This window comes from Coptis chinensis, chromosome 9 (genome assembly GCF_015680905.1).
Source record: "Coptis chinensis isolate HL-2020 chromosome 9, ASM1568090v1, whole genome shotgun sequence".
NCBI classification, from domain to species: domain Eukaryota; kingdom Viridiplantae; phylum Streptophyta; class Magnoliopsida; order Ranunculales; family Ranunculaceae; genus Coptis; species Coptis chinensis.
Window position 1 is genome coordinate 67,864,048 of NC_141464.1, and position 12,997 is coordinate 67,877,044.

The window sequence follows — 12,997 nt, forward strand, 5'->3', positions numbered from 1 at the left end:
TATTATATACCAATAGAAAAGCTATGGTGCGTGGGGTGTATCGGTGTATAGGATTCTCAGCCACTCATGTTTAATATCATGAACGGGCGAATAAGTTTCTCACATAGGAGGGAAAGGGTAACACAGAAGCACAGCAGTGATTTTCTCTCTCAACCTTAACTTCTACCTCTTGAATGTCAAGACCATATTTACTAGAATTAGTCATTCATATACATCAAGTTGGTTGCATGTTTGTCTCTGTATTATCAAGAAAATTAAAAGTCGAAAAAATAATAATGACAAAGTTAAAAATAACAAGAAAAATATAATATAAAATCTCTCCTCAAGCATTTAGAAATCCTTATGAGTAAAAGAAAATTATTCATTTGCATGAGTGACTCTTTAGTGCATTGTTATTATATCTTGATGGAGTAGCTGTGAAATTTTCCTTATTTTCTTATAACATTTCATATGATCTAACCTTTTATTTTCCATTTTAGGTGTCCTTTTTTTTTTGTCTATAAATGTGTGCAAGATCTAGTTGAGAATGAGTGGTTGGAAGATGTTTGGTGCAAATAATATTAAAAGATATGTTGAGTGGGTTTTACTTGACTATGCCTGCTAAAAAAACTGTGGCACTTGTTAGTCGCAATGGTTCAGGAAAAAGCAGTATAATTCCTCCCATGGAGAGGTTTTATGATCCTACATTAGGTATATTTGGATGAACATTTTCTCATACACTGTTGGCATGTTATTTTAATGATTTAATATTTATTATTATTAATTTTTAGTTATGTTTCATCTATATCATCTGTCAGCTTTGATATTGAATGCATTTTGGCCTGCCTTCAGGAGAAGTCCTGTTGGATGGTGAGAATATTAAGAGTTTTAAACTAGAATGGTTAAGAAGCCAAATAGGACTGGTCACACAAGAGCCTGCTTTACTTAGTTTGAGCATTAGAGATAACATTGCGTACTGACGATCTGCCACGCCCGATTAGACCGAGGAAGTTGCTAAAACAACGCATGCACATACATTTATCAGCTCCCTTGAGAAGGGCTATGAAACCAAGGTAGAATATATGTGATATTTTCTTCTGTTCAAATTTTTTTCAACCTTGAAGAAAATTATACAAGTAACGGCATTCATTGAATTCTTGTATAACTATATTTGAAAAGTAAAGATGCAACCCACGACTCATTTTCCATCTTGACAATATACAAAGTATCAACTTGTGAAGTCCTAGAATTATAGATATTCCCGTCTCGTTAAGAGCGCAATCCAAAAAACTCGAAAACTCTCGCAAAGAACACCCCCATAACCTCTGAGTGGGGAGCTCTTAAACAGTGACTATTGTCATAGCAAAGTCATGTATCTTAATGCTTGGTATTAATTTATTAATGGAAGAATTATTCTTTTGTTGATATTCCTCTATTTTTATGCATTTTAGGTGGGCAGAGCTGGGTTGGCATTAACGGAAGAACAAAAGAGTAAACTTTCTGTTGCCAGAGCAGTGCTTTCAAATCCATCTATTCTTCTTCTTGATGAGGTGACTGGTGGCCTTGACTTTGAAGCAGAAGGGGCTATTCAGGAGGCTCTAGATATTCTCATGTTGGGGCGATCAACTATTATCATAGCTCAACGTCTTAGATTAATAAGAAATGCTAATTATATAGCCATGATGGAGGAAGGACAGCTTGTTGAAATGGGTACCCATGAGGAACTGTTAACCATCGATGGCTTGTTTGCAGAGTTACTTAGATGTGACGAAGCTGCAAAGCTTCCCAAAAGGTATAACCAATGTCTGTTTTACATTCAGCATTTTACTGCCTAAGTTATTTTCATGGAAGACAATTGATATGTTTTGGGAAGTCTGAAAAGAATTGTTAAATTGTTATCTGATTCGGCAATGCTACTAAAGATTCTCATTTCCTGTTCATGAGCTTCCTTGTGCACTAGTTTAGTTATTACCATATGCATGATTCAAATGAAAGTTGCATCATTTGCAGTCCCTTTTGCCCTTTCATTTTTCATTTTTATTTATATTTTTTACCAAACTCTGCATGTTAGGTGTGTTTGCTTGTTAGAAAATATTACATGCATACAAAACTTTTGATTAATTGATAACTCAAAGTTATATCTATTTACCGAGGATTTTTTACACTTTAAGGGGTTTTAGGGACTTATATGTTTAACATACAAAATCACTCATCAGACAACCATAGGATCTTGAAAGTTTAAAGGCTGAAAGATTGCCACATGTCGAGTCAAAATGGTGAATTCTTTGCTTTCTAATTCAGCTCGAGCCAAGCCAAGTGCACTTGAGTTTCTATAACAACTTCTAAGTCCTTGCTGCCTTTTGCTCCATGAAGCCTAGTGTTTTCGAAGCTCACTTATTGTTTGGGGTTCAATTGGTTGGAGATGCGTTCGCTTATTATTTACAATGTATCATGGCCTGACATGGTATATATCCACATATACTTGTCTTGCACTTGAGCTTATTGCTTCCTTGGTTGCTAAATAATTCAATTAGAAATTCATATGTAGGGGCAAACTTTGCAGGGGTCCATTCTGTGTAGGGGCTGCACGATTGAAACTTGTTAAAGTTTCTTATATTCTAGATCTATTTAATAGTAAATTGTGTTTTCCTTAATACTTATCTTCCTTAATCAAATACAGATTATTGGTTGAGCATTGTTCTTAAAAGTTCACTCTGAAAGTCTGGAGTTTCCGTTAAGTTAACATGATGTAAAGGAAAGTAGTGATAATTTTTGTGCCCATGGTTGTTGCAGGCCTTTGAATTGATTTGGTTAGTAATGGGCTTATGCAATCCTACCTTAGCACACTACCCCCCTCCCCCTCACTTTAGATTTAATAACATTAGTTTCGTTTACTAAAAAGGGAATATTAGTTGGTTCAATTTAGCATAGTTCTCATTCTAGGTTTTTATCTTAAAAAATTCCCTGATATGTTGTACATGCAGAGGGGATCGATATGCCAATGTTGGAGATTTTTCCCTTGGTTTTGACAATGAAGATCCTCCAAGGCATTTACTCAGAGTATGTGGTATGTTACGCTGACTCACTTTTCTTCCTTTAATTATGTGGTACATTTCATTGAACATTGAATCCATTAGAATTTGCCATTCAAAAATCCAATATGAAATTATGAGATATTTATAGTTGCAAAGAATCTTGTTTGCCAACTTTCCCCGAGTCATCATAGTTAGTTAGAAATTGATTCTCAAGTTCCTTTGGCTATATTGAATATCATGCATATTTATGTAGTACATGTCTTACTTCTACAGAAATGTCCAATTTTCGTAGTACTTGTCTTACTTCTATAGAAATTTTCTCCTGAACACTGTAGTTTCTCCTCTAGTCAAGCCAATTACATAAATGTAGAAGCAAACTAATTGATTTGGTTGTTGTTAATGAAGTGAACTAAGGTTAGATATATGGTAAAGTAACAAAGAAAAAAGAAGAATCATGCGTGTGATTTATCCTTGTGATTTTTTATTTTTTTGGTAGATGATCCTTGTGATTTATGATGTGACCTAATGTTTTTTTCACTAGTTACTTGTGAACCTATCTAGGAGGAGTGCAACTCTTATTGTTCTATCGTGTGTTTTTTTCCGAAAGGTACGTAAAACCAAGGCCAATTGGAATCTTGTTGCTACAAAACTTGCTCCCTCAGGTGCATTTAGCATTTTAGGCACCCTTCACCCCCTTTGTTAGTTAGTCTGGTTTGAAGCCGAATGAGACTATTTCTGTTGGTATATCTCTCACTGGGGATTAAAATATTTGGCAGTTTATATATTCTTTTTCTTGTTTTTCTATATCATCTCATGTAGTTAGTTATATGCTTGTTTTTTATTTATTGTTGTCACTATTGCTATTATAAGGATCATTTATGCAAGCATAAAGGCTGCCACAAATTGCATCTAGCCACTTTAAAGTGCACAAAGATATGCCCAGTTTTTTTCTACTTCCATGCTCTATTTTAGTGACCTATTTGTTCGTTCATTCTTGGGGTTTGTTTATATATCAAGTGGCTCAAGTTCTCACCAGACCATACTGTTTTTTGGTTATTAAGTGTTGGATAATCTACCTCATTAAAATGTTAGTTTCTATACTAGCTAGTCCTAAACCTGACCTCAATTCCCACCCAAAGACCATCACACTACAAGAAAATGGGGTTTTAGCTACGGACTACCCGAAACGTTAGCGACAGCCCAAAGATGTTGAAGATTTACCCACGGCTAACTACTGTTGGCAAACTAATACCAACCGTAGCACCATATCACAGTATTTCACTACCTTTCTCCACAATCATAGCTGTTGATATTCCCATGGTTTAGACTGTCGGATCAGATCTTGACGGTGTGTAATAGTTGTGGATTTTAACCCACGGTAATACTTCGACGGGATAGGTCCAAAAGTGGTGATTTTCTTCTAACGAAAACGAGATAACTGAAAAAATAAATTGAGAACCATCTCATCTCTTCCAGTACCGCCTCTCTCCCCATTTCTCTCATCTTCTTAACTCAAAATTCGTTGACCACTGCCTTCGTCTCTCACAGTTTGTCACCATCACCCTCTCTCACCATCTCTCTCATACTATATTCTTCACTCGTCAAAGGTAATGTTTATTAATGTTTAAAGGTTTGTTTTTTATTATTAAAGGTTGTTTTTTAGATGAAAATTAGTTCCTTTCAATGTTGTTTCAACATTAAAAAGAGAAAACTACTTTTCTAATAATTATTTTAATTTCTTCCAACTTTTGGTACATCTCTGAGAATCCCATGACTGTATATGTGATATCGTACATCCTATGAGATTGGTTCCTAGGATTGTCTTCACTTCGTTAGCAAGTATGCACGCGGCTTCCGTCCTCTCTCCATCCGTATACTGGGTGTCTAATAGCTTGTCTTTCAATAATGGGAAGTCGTTAGAAGCTCTCAGCTCATTAGCCAAAATTTGTCCCAACTTTTCAGAAAGGATCCTTAAAAGCTTAAAGGCACAAATCCTATGGCCAATTTCAGGGTGTCCAAGAAATGGGTTGACCATTTTATTGCCACCACCAGAATTTGTATGAGTGCCTGAGTCCTAGCAATGAAATTTTGAAATGGTTGTTGTTTTGACCTCAAATGGTTCCATGATATGAATAGATTATTATTTTGCTGAGAGACAATTTCCTAATTGTTAGACTACTTGACATTTTCAATCCAATTTTTAATAACCCATTTTTTCTCTAGGAGGTTGAGGTGGTTGTGTGTCTTTTTTTTCCCTCTTCACGTTCGTGTTCCAGCTAGCTACCTCTTCTTTTCTATACAGGTTAGCAAAAAAGAATATTTATTTATGCATGTTTGGTAGTTTCATTCATGATTAATGAGATACTGCACTAGGGTGTTAATAAACATTTTACAAATAATTTCCAGAATATTTAAACGACTGATTTCTCTAATTTTTCATTTGATCTGACTTCATATTGGGTATCAATTCTGCCATAAATTCATCTGAAATAAAATTTAAAGTTACTTAATAAATGATTTGTCATTTAGTTTGACTCTGTTTCTTAAGTTAAAGATAACAATTTTCCCATAGTATCTTCTGATGTAATGCTTATGCAACGTTCTATTTTGATTGTATACAGACCGCATTGGCTTTTCTTCGAAATCCAGAGTACTGCATCTCTTGCTATTCATCTATAAGTACCGTTTATCTCCAAAGATATATGTTATTATTTACTACTCAACTACTTGTTTTTATATGTTGTATAACTTGATAACTTGATTTGATCACTTGGGGTAGTTGTTAATGTTTGATATGTTGTTTGTTTTGTTGAAATCTGAGGTTGTTTCGTACTTATATGGTGTAAAACGTGTTGGGCTAGCTACAAGAAACAGGGTCTTTGGCGACAAAAAAAAATGTCACTGAAAATTGCAGAAACGTCACTAATAGGATTTGGCAACGCTTTTTGGAGTGTCGTACCATCATCGCTAATGATATAGTCGGCAAAGATATAGTGCGACGATTTTATATTGTCGCCAAATATGAGATCTTCACCGACGATTTTTATTGTCGCCATTGCTTCATTTTCATCGCTAATTCATTTTCATGTTCTAGATACAATAACGTCGCAAAAGACATACTTTTGGCGACATCTTCAAAATCGTCGCCATTAAAACCTAACTAGCAATGTTACTACGGGAAAAACTCCAAAAAATTTGAAAATTTTAGCATCATTAGCAATGTTATAATCACTGCTACAAGTCCAATATTTTTTAAAAAATTGGTGTTATTAGCAACGATTTTATTGTCGTCAAAAATAAAATTAATTTAAAACTTTGTTGAAATAGCAACGTTTCTATCATCGATAAAAGTCTTAATTATTTGAATTTTTTATGTTATTAGCGACACTTCTGTCAATAAAGATCAATTTTTTTGAAATTTTAGTGTAATAAACGACATTTTGATCGTCGTTCGAGGCAAAAAATATCTGATTGTTGTATTCGTATTCCGACGTTACATGCGTTGCAAAAGATTATTTTTATCACTAATATAGTTACCAATTGTTTCACATATAATTAACTCCGTTAGAAACAAAAGAGAGTTGCATAATTTTTTTCTAAACTCATCTTAATAATTAATAAACGTAGCAAAAAAAATTCTGAACATCCCTCAAGTAGCTTACAGATGAAACTGTCTTCACTAAAAACAAAAAAGTGGCAAAATGGCATATAGATTCATCTTAGATCTCCTACAATTCCAAACACCCATTTCTTCAGAAACAAAATAATAGCAAGCTCTCTTTTGACGTAAGATTATCTGCACACAAAATGTTTTCTATTAGACCACCAAAAAAAAATGATAAACCAAAAATATAATAGCTTCATCATATCAAAATTCAAATTCAATGAACTACTAAAAATTATGTTAAGTTTAACATGTATCCAAAGAAGTGATGCTTAAAACATGGTATGTATCACCAACATCCCCAACAATGTCAGATAAAATAACATGCAACATGCCACCCACAATGATCCCTTAATAAAGCTAGCACCTTAAATTTTATCATGATCAAAACTATGAGCCACCTTATGCAAACACCAAGTAGGAGGTGTATTTACAGCAAAGTTACATTATTTATTTAATAAAACTTGATGTGGCCCAACCTCCTTGTGTACCTGCAAGATACACTACAAGAAATCTGCTTCAATCTTTGTAGTACAAACTATAACAATCAATAGCTAATCCTCATAGGCTAATATAACAAAAAATTGGTTTTGTCTGTGTACTGTCTTGATCGACACATAATGCAACAATCACATGTGTCAAAGTAAATGAAAGACGAACTGATGTGGTAAGAATACAATAAATTAGCCATCATCCACTCCAACCACAGTAAAACAACTTAAACCCAATAAAACAACACCGACACAGATCATAAACAATTAAGTTCATAGTTCATACCACATTGAAGGAGGACCGCCAAGCTTCTCCATGAGATAGTCCAACTGGCGTTGTTGTTCAAATTGCGCTTGGAATTTAGTACTTCAACAAAAAGACACTGTAACAAGATAATAATCAATAGGAATTTCAAAGTGGGGAACTATATATGTCAATCCCAACACATACCATCATTCCTTAGTATCATTTAGTTACATACTCTCTTCTTCCTGACAAGCAATGAAGTAGAGATAGTTCTTTACGCTTTTTCTTTTGTGAGTTTTGTGGATATGGCAGAAGGGTATCACACCCTTTGTACTCTATTTGGTTTCTAAACATTGTGTCGACTACCGAGAGTGAACATATATACTAAACCATAAAATGTCAGAGAATATAAGCATCTTTGCGGAATGGGTGCTCCTTAGCCTTTTAGTTAGCAAGCCATAATTGGACTGCACCAGAAACCATAACCAAACAAATTGAGTTTCTAAGTCAGAACGTCCATACCATAATGGAGCACCCCGAGACATTGGAAAGTCCAAATGATGTTGTTCTTCTAGTCTCGCTTGTTGTGCATCGTGACCCCCTTGAGACGCTTCCTGCCTGAGACCCTGCAATCCATATTTGCAAGCAAAAAAGCGAAGAAACTCTGTCAAACAAAAGTTCAAATAGATATAAGAGCTAGTAATAATAATTGAAATGGCTTCAATTTCATAGCAACCCTAAAATTAACAAAGCTACAAGGCCTACCTATAATACATCAAATCTTGACCAGAAAAAGAGTTGCCAAAACAACCATATGAGTTTCAAAAGATTGGAATTAGAACAAACATAATCATACCACCAGAAAGTTGTGTTAGTCGTAACCCATTTAGTTTTCACCACAAGTTTCATCAACTCAGACCTGTTCAAGCAAGTATAGAACTATATCAACTATTAGAACCTTAAAATACCCGAGCAGAAAAAATATAGACAGAACCAAAGTTCAATTAATACCAAAGAACACATGGCCAACCTTTCTTTCTTATGGCAAGTTTGTCTTCCACAGTGCCACTTGAGAGTTTGCTCAAGTGCTTGCAACTCAAAACACATGATCAGATTCATCTACTCATGCACACGGACATTAAAATTCTGAAGTCAATAAAATGTATGCTACACATATGGCATCCAAATTAGCTTGATGCTGCATAGTACATGATTCCCCAGCTGTCTTAAGGCTCCTTGGTTGAGATGTATAGTAAGCCCTGCATTACCTGCGTAACATTATGTAAGTTCATAACCTGCTCCACAGCCTCCAGTCCTCCACTCAATGGTTTTTGAGTTGGATGCACAAAGTTGAGATGGTACGCCAGGCAGCCAGTAGCCTTAGTCAACTATGTTATTCCCATGGGTTAGGCTCAAGTGCCCCGAGATGCGAGGATGCATTTTTAGATGTATAACAAGATTTGCTAATATATGTCCAAACAGTAATCATAGACATATGGGACACATCCAAACAGTAATTCTAAAAGTTAAAAAGACATTAAAAACACAAACCAGCTGAAGGAATGCAAGATCAGAAGATCTTAGTCTAAGAGCTGGTTCAATGGAAAGCATCCAAGCAGGAAACCCTCCAAAATCCCATTCTACAACAAAACTTCAGACATTAGAAGGAACTGCCGGACCAAGAAAAAAAAAGGAAGCAAATTTAGTCACCAAGAACTCCACAAATTATTCACACTAGCTTATCTAATTAAGGCCCGAACCAAATTGGTGTTGATTCCACATATATTTCTTCTGTAACTTAAATTAATAACTACAAAGAATGCAAGTATCAATTATCATGTGCGGCACTGATTCTAAGGATGCAACTATTTATACAAGATGCAATCTATCTAACACAAAAAAAGTCATGGAAAGTCACCTTTCAGTACCCAACTTGTAAAATCAATCTCAACTAAAGGTCAAGTCAGATTGAAGGTCAACAATCAACAATCAACTAAAGATAATGGGCACTGCAACTATGTGCACTGCTGAACCTTATTCTATTCCTAAACAGAAAATTAATTGCTCACTTGCACATATGTATGGTCCAGGGCGAAGCTTCACAAGGAAACCTAGTTTGTGACACATCTTGAGAAATGATTCTAAGCCCGCAATACCCTCAAACAATAACCTAATCACGTAGAAAATTATCAAATTTCCCATGGTTAATTTCTATATTAAAACAAGCTCATCTCACATCAAAAAAAAAAAAAAAAAAAAAAAATATGAGAATGAAATCGGACCTAGTCCTCGTTGGTAAATGAGAGAGAGGCAATGAGGGGTTAAAAATTCAAACTAAATGTTATAGCTTTGATATTTCAATCCCATAAAAAAAACACCTGACAATATATGTCCAAGATACTATATATCTTTTAAGCAAAACAAGTTAAGATGTAATTGGTCTAGTTGCCCATTATCAAAAAATCACTGAATACCTACGAACAACATTTATGCCCGACATTTTATCAAAGAAATCTAGAGAAGTTAAATACCATTAGCATTTCTGAAAAACTACATTTGTAGAAAGGCAGAGCATTTTCAACACCCAAAAACAGAAACTGAAAGAATAATATATCTCGGCTGTTCAAATAACCAAAATGTTGTTTGTGGTGTTTAGTGATTAAAAGGCAAACTTTTTTTCGATCAAAATGTTTAAATAAGGGTTCAAAAGACCAACTAGATCAAAGCGTGCACCAAATATTTGGCTCTCGTGCTAAACAAGATTTAGATCGAAGAAGAGATAGAAAAAAAATACTCACTTGGTTGCGTAGCCCAGCAAAAACTGCTTCCGTCTTCTTCAAAAGTGCACCTAATTTCCAAAACTGATTCCCTAGAATTTCATTTGTTAATCAAGTTGGAACCTCCAAAATCAAAGTTGAAACCCTAATAGAGAGAATAGAGAATAATGGAGAGAGTGTATCTTCTACAGAAACGGTTCTCCAATAGAAGAAGGTGATTCAGTGGTGGAGGCGAGAAGCAAGACAATTTGGGGTGGAAGCTAGGTTTTTTTTTTTTTTTTTTTTTTTTTTTTTCTTTTTTCTCTTTCTTTTTTTGTCTTCTTTTTTTTTCATCTTTTTCTTTTGTTAAAAATTTAAAACTTTTCCTTTTCTTTTATTAAAAATTTAAAACCTTATCAAGGTTGGATGGGCGCGAGATAACAAAAAAATTTGAGCCTCAAATTTTGAGCGGGTTGGAAAAGTTTTCAAAACAAAATTTTTGTCTTCAGTGAAATCAAAACATCAGCAACGTTTCTTAAAAGCGTGGTAGAAACACCACATTTTGTGACACCAGTATCAGCGCTCATTTATGTTTTTCATTTCTATATTTATACCCAATCATTGGCTACGATAAAAAAAAATGTCGCGAAAAAATAATTTCTAGTGACGATTTTCTGCCAACGTCGGGATATACTATCATCACTGATGATGAAAAACGTCGTTATTGGTAAAAAGATTTACTGACAGTCCTTTCATCGCCAATTTACTTTTTTTTTTTATTTCTAAAATTTCTAAAAATTGTAAATAAGGCTTTTAGCGACAAAAAAAAAGTAGCCAAAAAATTATTATAAAAAGTAAGACACTAGAGAAATTGTGACGTTATAAACATCACCAAAGACAATCATTAGCCACGTTTTCCCATCATGACTAAATGTTTTGTCGCTAAAAAGCTCATTTGTTATAGTGGCTTGTTTAAATTTGTGTTATTTTTTTTTATATTGGTTTTGTTATTGCCTTCAACTTCATCTCCAAATTATCGGTAATCAAAACTCCTATTTTCCATCTCAACTCATATAGGATTTTCTATTTGGAATTAAGTGCAATAGGTTGCATGTGTTTTTTGACGTTGTACCAACAAACTGATTGAAGTTGTAGTTTGATATTAGTGCTTGTATTGATTCATTTTTTGCAAGTGCTTGTTTAATTTGCAGAGTTTAGTTGTCGCTTTGTACCATGGCTAGTAGCACATCCCCATATTCAACTCACCCACTAGAGGACTCCCTCAACACTAACACTGGTAATTAGTTCATAATTCATGATTATCTGATTAAGTTAATTATTTCCATTTCATCCTTGTATAACATCATCAGTTTTTGCGTTATCAGGTGGGTCTGCTATTTCACGACCACGCTCAGATAACACTAGAGGTCCTACTCTACCTATATCCAATCATTTAGAAGAGGGGCAGAGAATTGAACTTTGGCTTAATATCTATAACCAGCCTGATTTTCCTGAAAAAAAGGTGTCGATGAGACTATCTAGTGAAGTCGCTTTCCTTTGGACCGTGAGATCCCATGTTTCTATAAGGATTGGCCAACTATGATGAAACTTAGTAAACGAACTCACTATAACAACATCATTAAGAGCTTGAACGACACTTTTGTATTTGTTAATGGTGACGAAGACAAGGGGGTAGACTGTAAGTATGTTCGGGATAAAGTCATGGCCGCTTGGAGGAGCCACAAGGGTGAACTGAAAAATAAATATGTTGCTGGTAAGGATCGAGAAATTGTGAAAATGAAGGCACCAGACGGAATCCCTTTGGAGGATTGGAAAGCTTTTGTGAATCATTGTCATTCAAATGAATTTAAGGCACTATCTTAGACATTCTAACGATATACTATATGATATGCCCTGTCCTTACTAGCTTATAAGATGCAAAGCAAACTGTAATTTAATTTGTGTATGTTATGTAGGCATTAAGTGCGAGAAATTTTCAGAACCGTGCAATGCAAATTGAACCAAACTGTGGGGGGAGGACACCAGCACAAGTTTATTGCCGTAAAATTGCAAAGGAACAAGGTGTGTCGGTGGAAGAAGTTTATCGGGGTGATATGTACGTAGAAATGCACACTTAAAAAAACTGGTACACCCCAACGACAGAGTTTGGCCGTAAGTCTTTATTTTATAAGCTTTTTTCTTGGATGCTTAGTCAATGCATCACTTCTATATATACTATTTAAAAGTCTATGCTTAGTCAGTGATACATCTCTATTATCTATATGATTTTAGAATGTTTTTATGTTTTCCATTGAATAGGATAAGATTTCTCAATGTTCCCCTTTGAACTCTAACATGACCTCTAACTCCAACTTTGAAGCATGCGACAATGATGTTGTGACAGAGGTATGAATTTATACTTTGCTCAATTTTTTTTATTTTTATTTTTATTCCTCAAATTAAAATCTCCAAGTACACAGGTTGTTGGAAAATACTCAAGAGGGCGCATGCGGGTCATGGGTTGTGGTGTCTCTAAGTCTTCATTTAAGCATTCGACTCCTTATAGGAAGAGATATCGGAAACAGATTAAGGTCACTGAGGAGTTAAAAGATCAGTTTGAAAAGAAAATTGATGAGTTGAAGGACTCATTTGATGGAAAAGTAAATCAGATTAATGAAACGGTGCAGAATCTTGTCCACCAAATGCCACCCACATGTAATTCCCCTGTTGGACCCTCTTCTTCTGGATCAGATGATATATTCTCTTAGGTACGAATACGTATGACTTTATTTTATTATCATAGTAATAGTAAAATTTAATGGTTT

General features: G+C 34.7%; 2 long non-coding RNA genes across 3 annotated transcripts; one reads left to right on the forward strand and one right to left on the reverse strand.

Annotated features, from left to right (window-relative positions):
- Positions 1-6,621: 6,621 nt before the first annotated feature.
- Positions 6,622-10,435, reverse strand: LOC147477559 (uncharacterized). Of its 2 annotated transcripts, none has more exons than XR_015209148.1 (7): positions 10,215-10,435; positions 8,968-9,056; positions 8,447-8,684; positions 8,273-8,335; positions 7,939-8,042; positions 7,456-7,552; positions 6,622-6,810 (listed from the first exon to the last, which is right to left on the reverse strand). It is a non-coding gene; the product is annotated as an uncharacterized LOC147477559 (long non-coding RNA). The 2 variants fall into 2 exon arrangements; XR_015209147.1 differs by having other exon boundaries at positions 8,968-9,086.
- A 1,302-nt stretch (positions 10,436-11,737) lies between these two features.
- Positions 11,738-12,938, forward strand: LOC147477560 (uncharacterized). Its single transcript, XR_015209151.1, has 3 exons — positions 11,738-12,044; positions 12,149-12,578; positions 12,653-12,938. It is a non-coding gene; the product is annotated as an uncharacterized LOC147477560 (long non-coding RNA).
- The last annotated feature ends 59 nt before the right edge of the window (positions 12,939-12,997 follow it).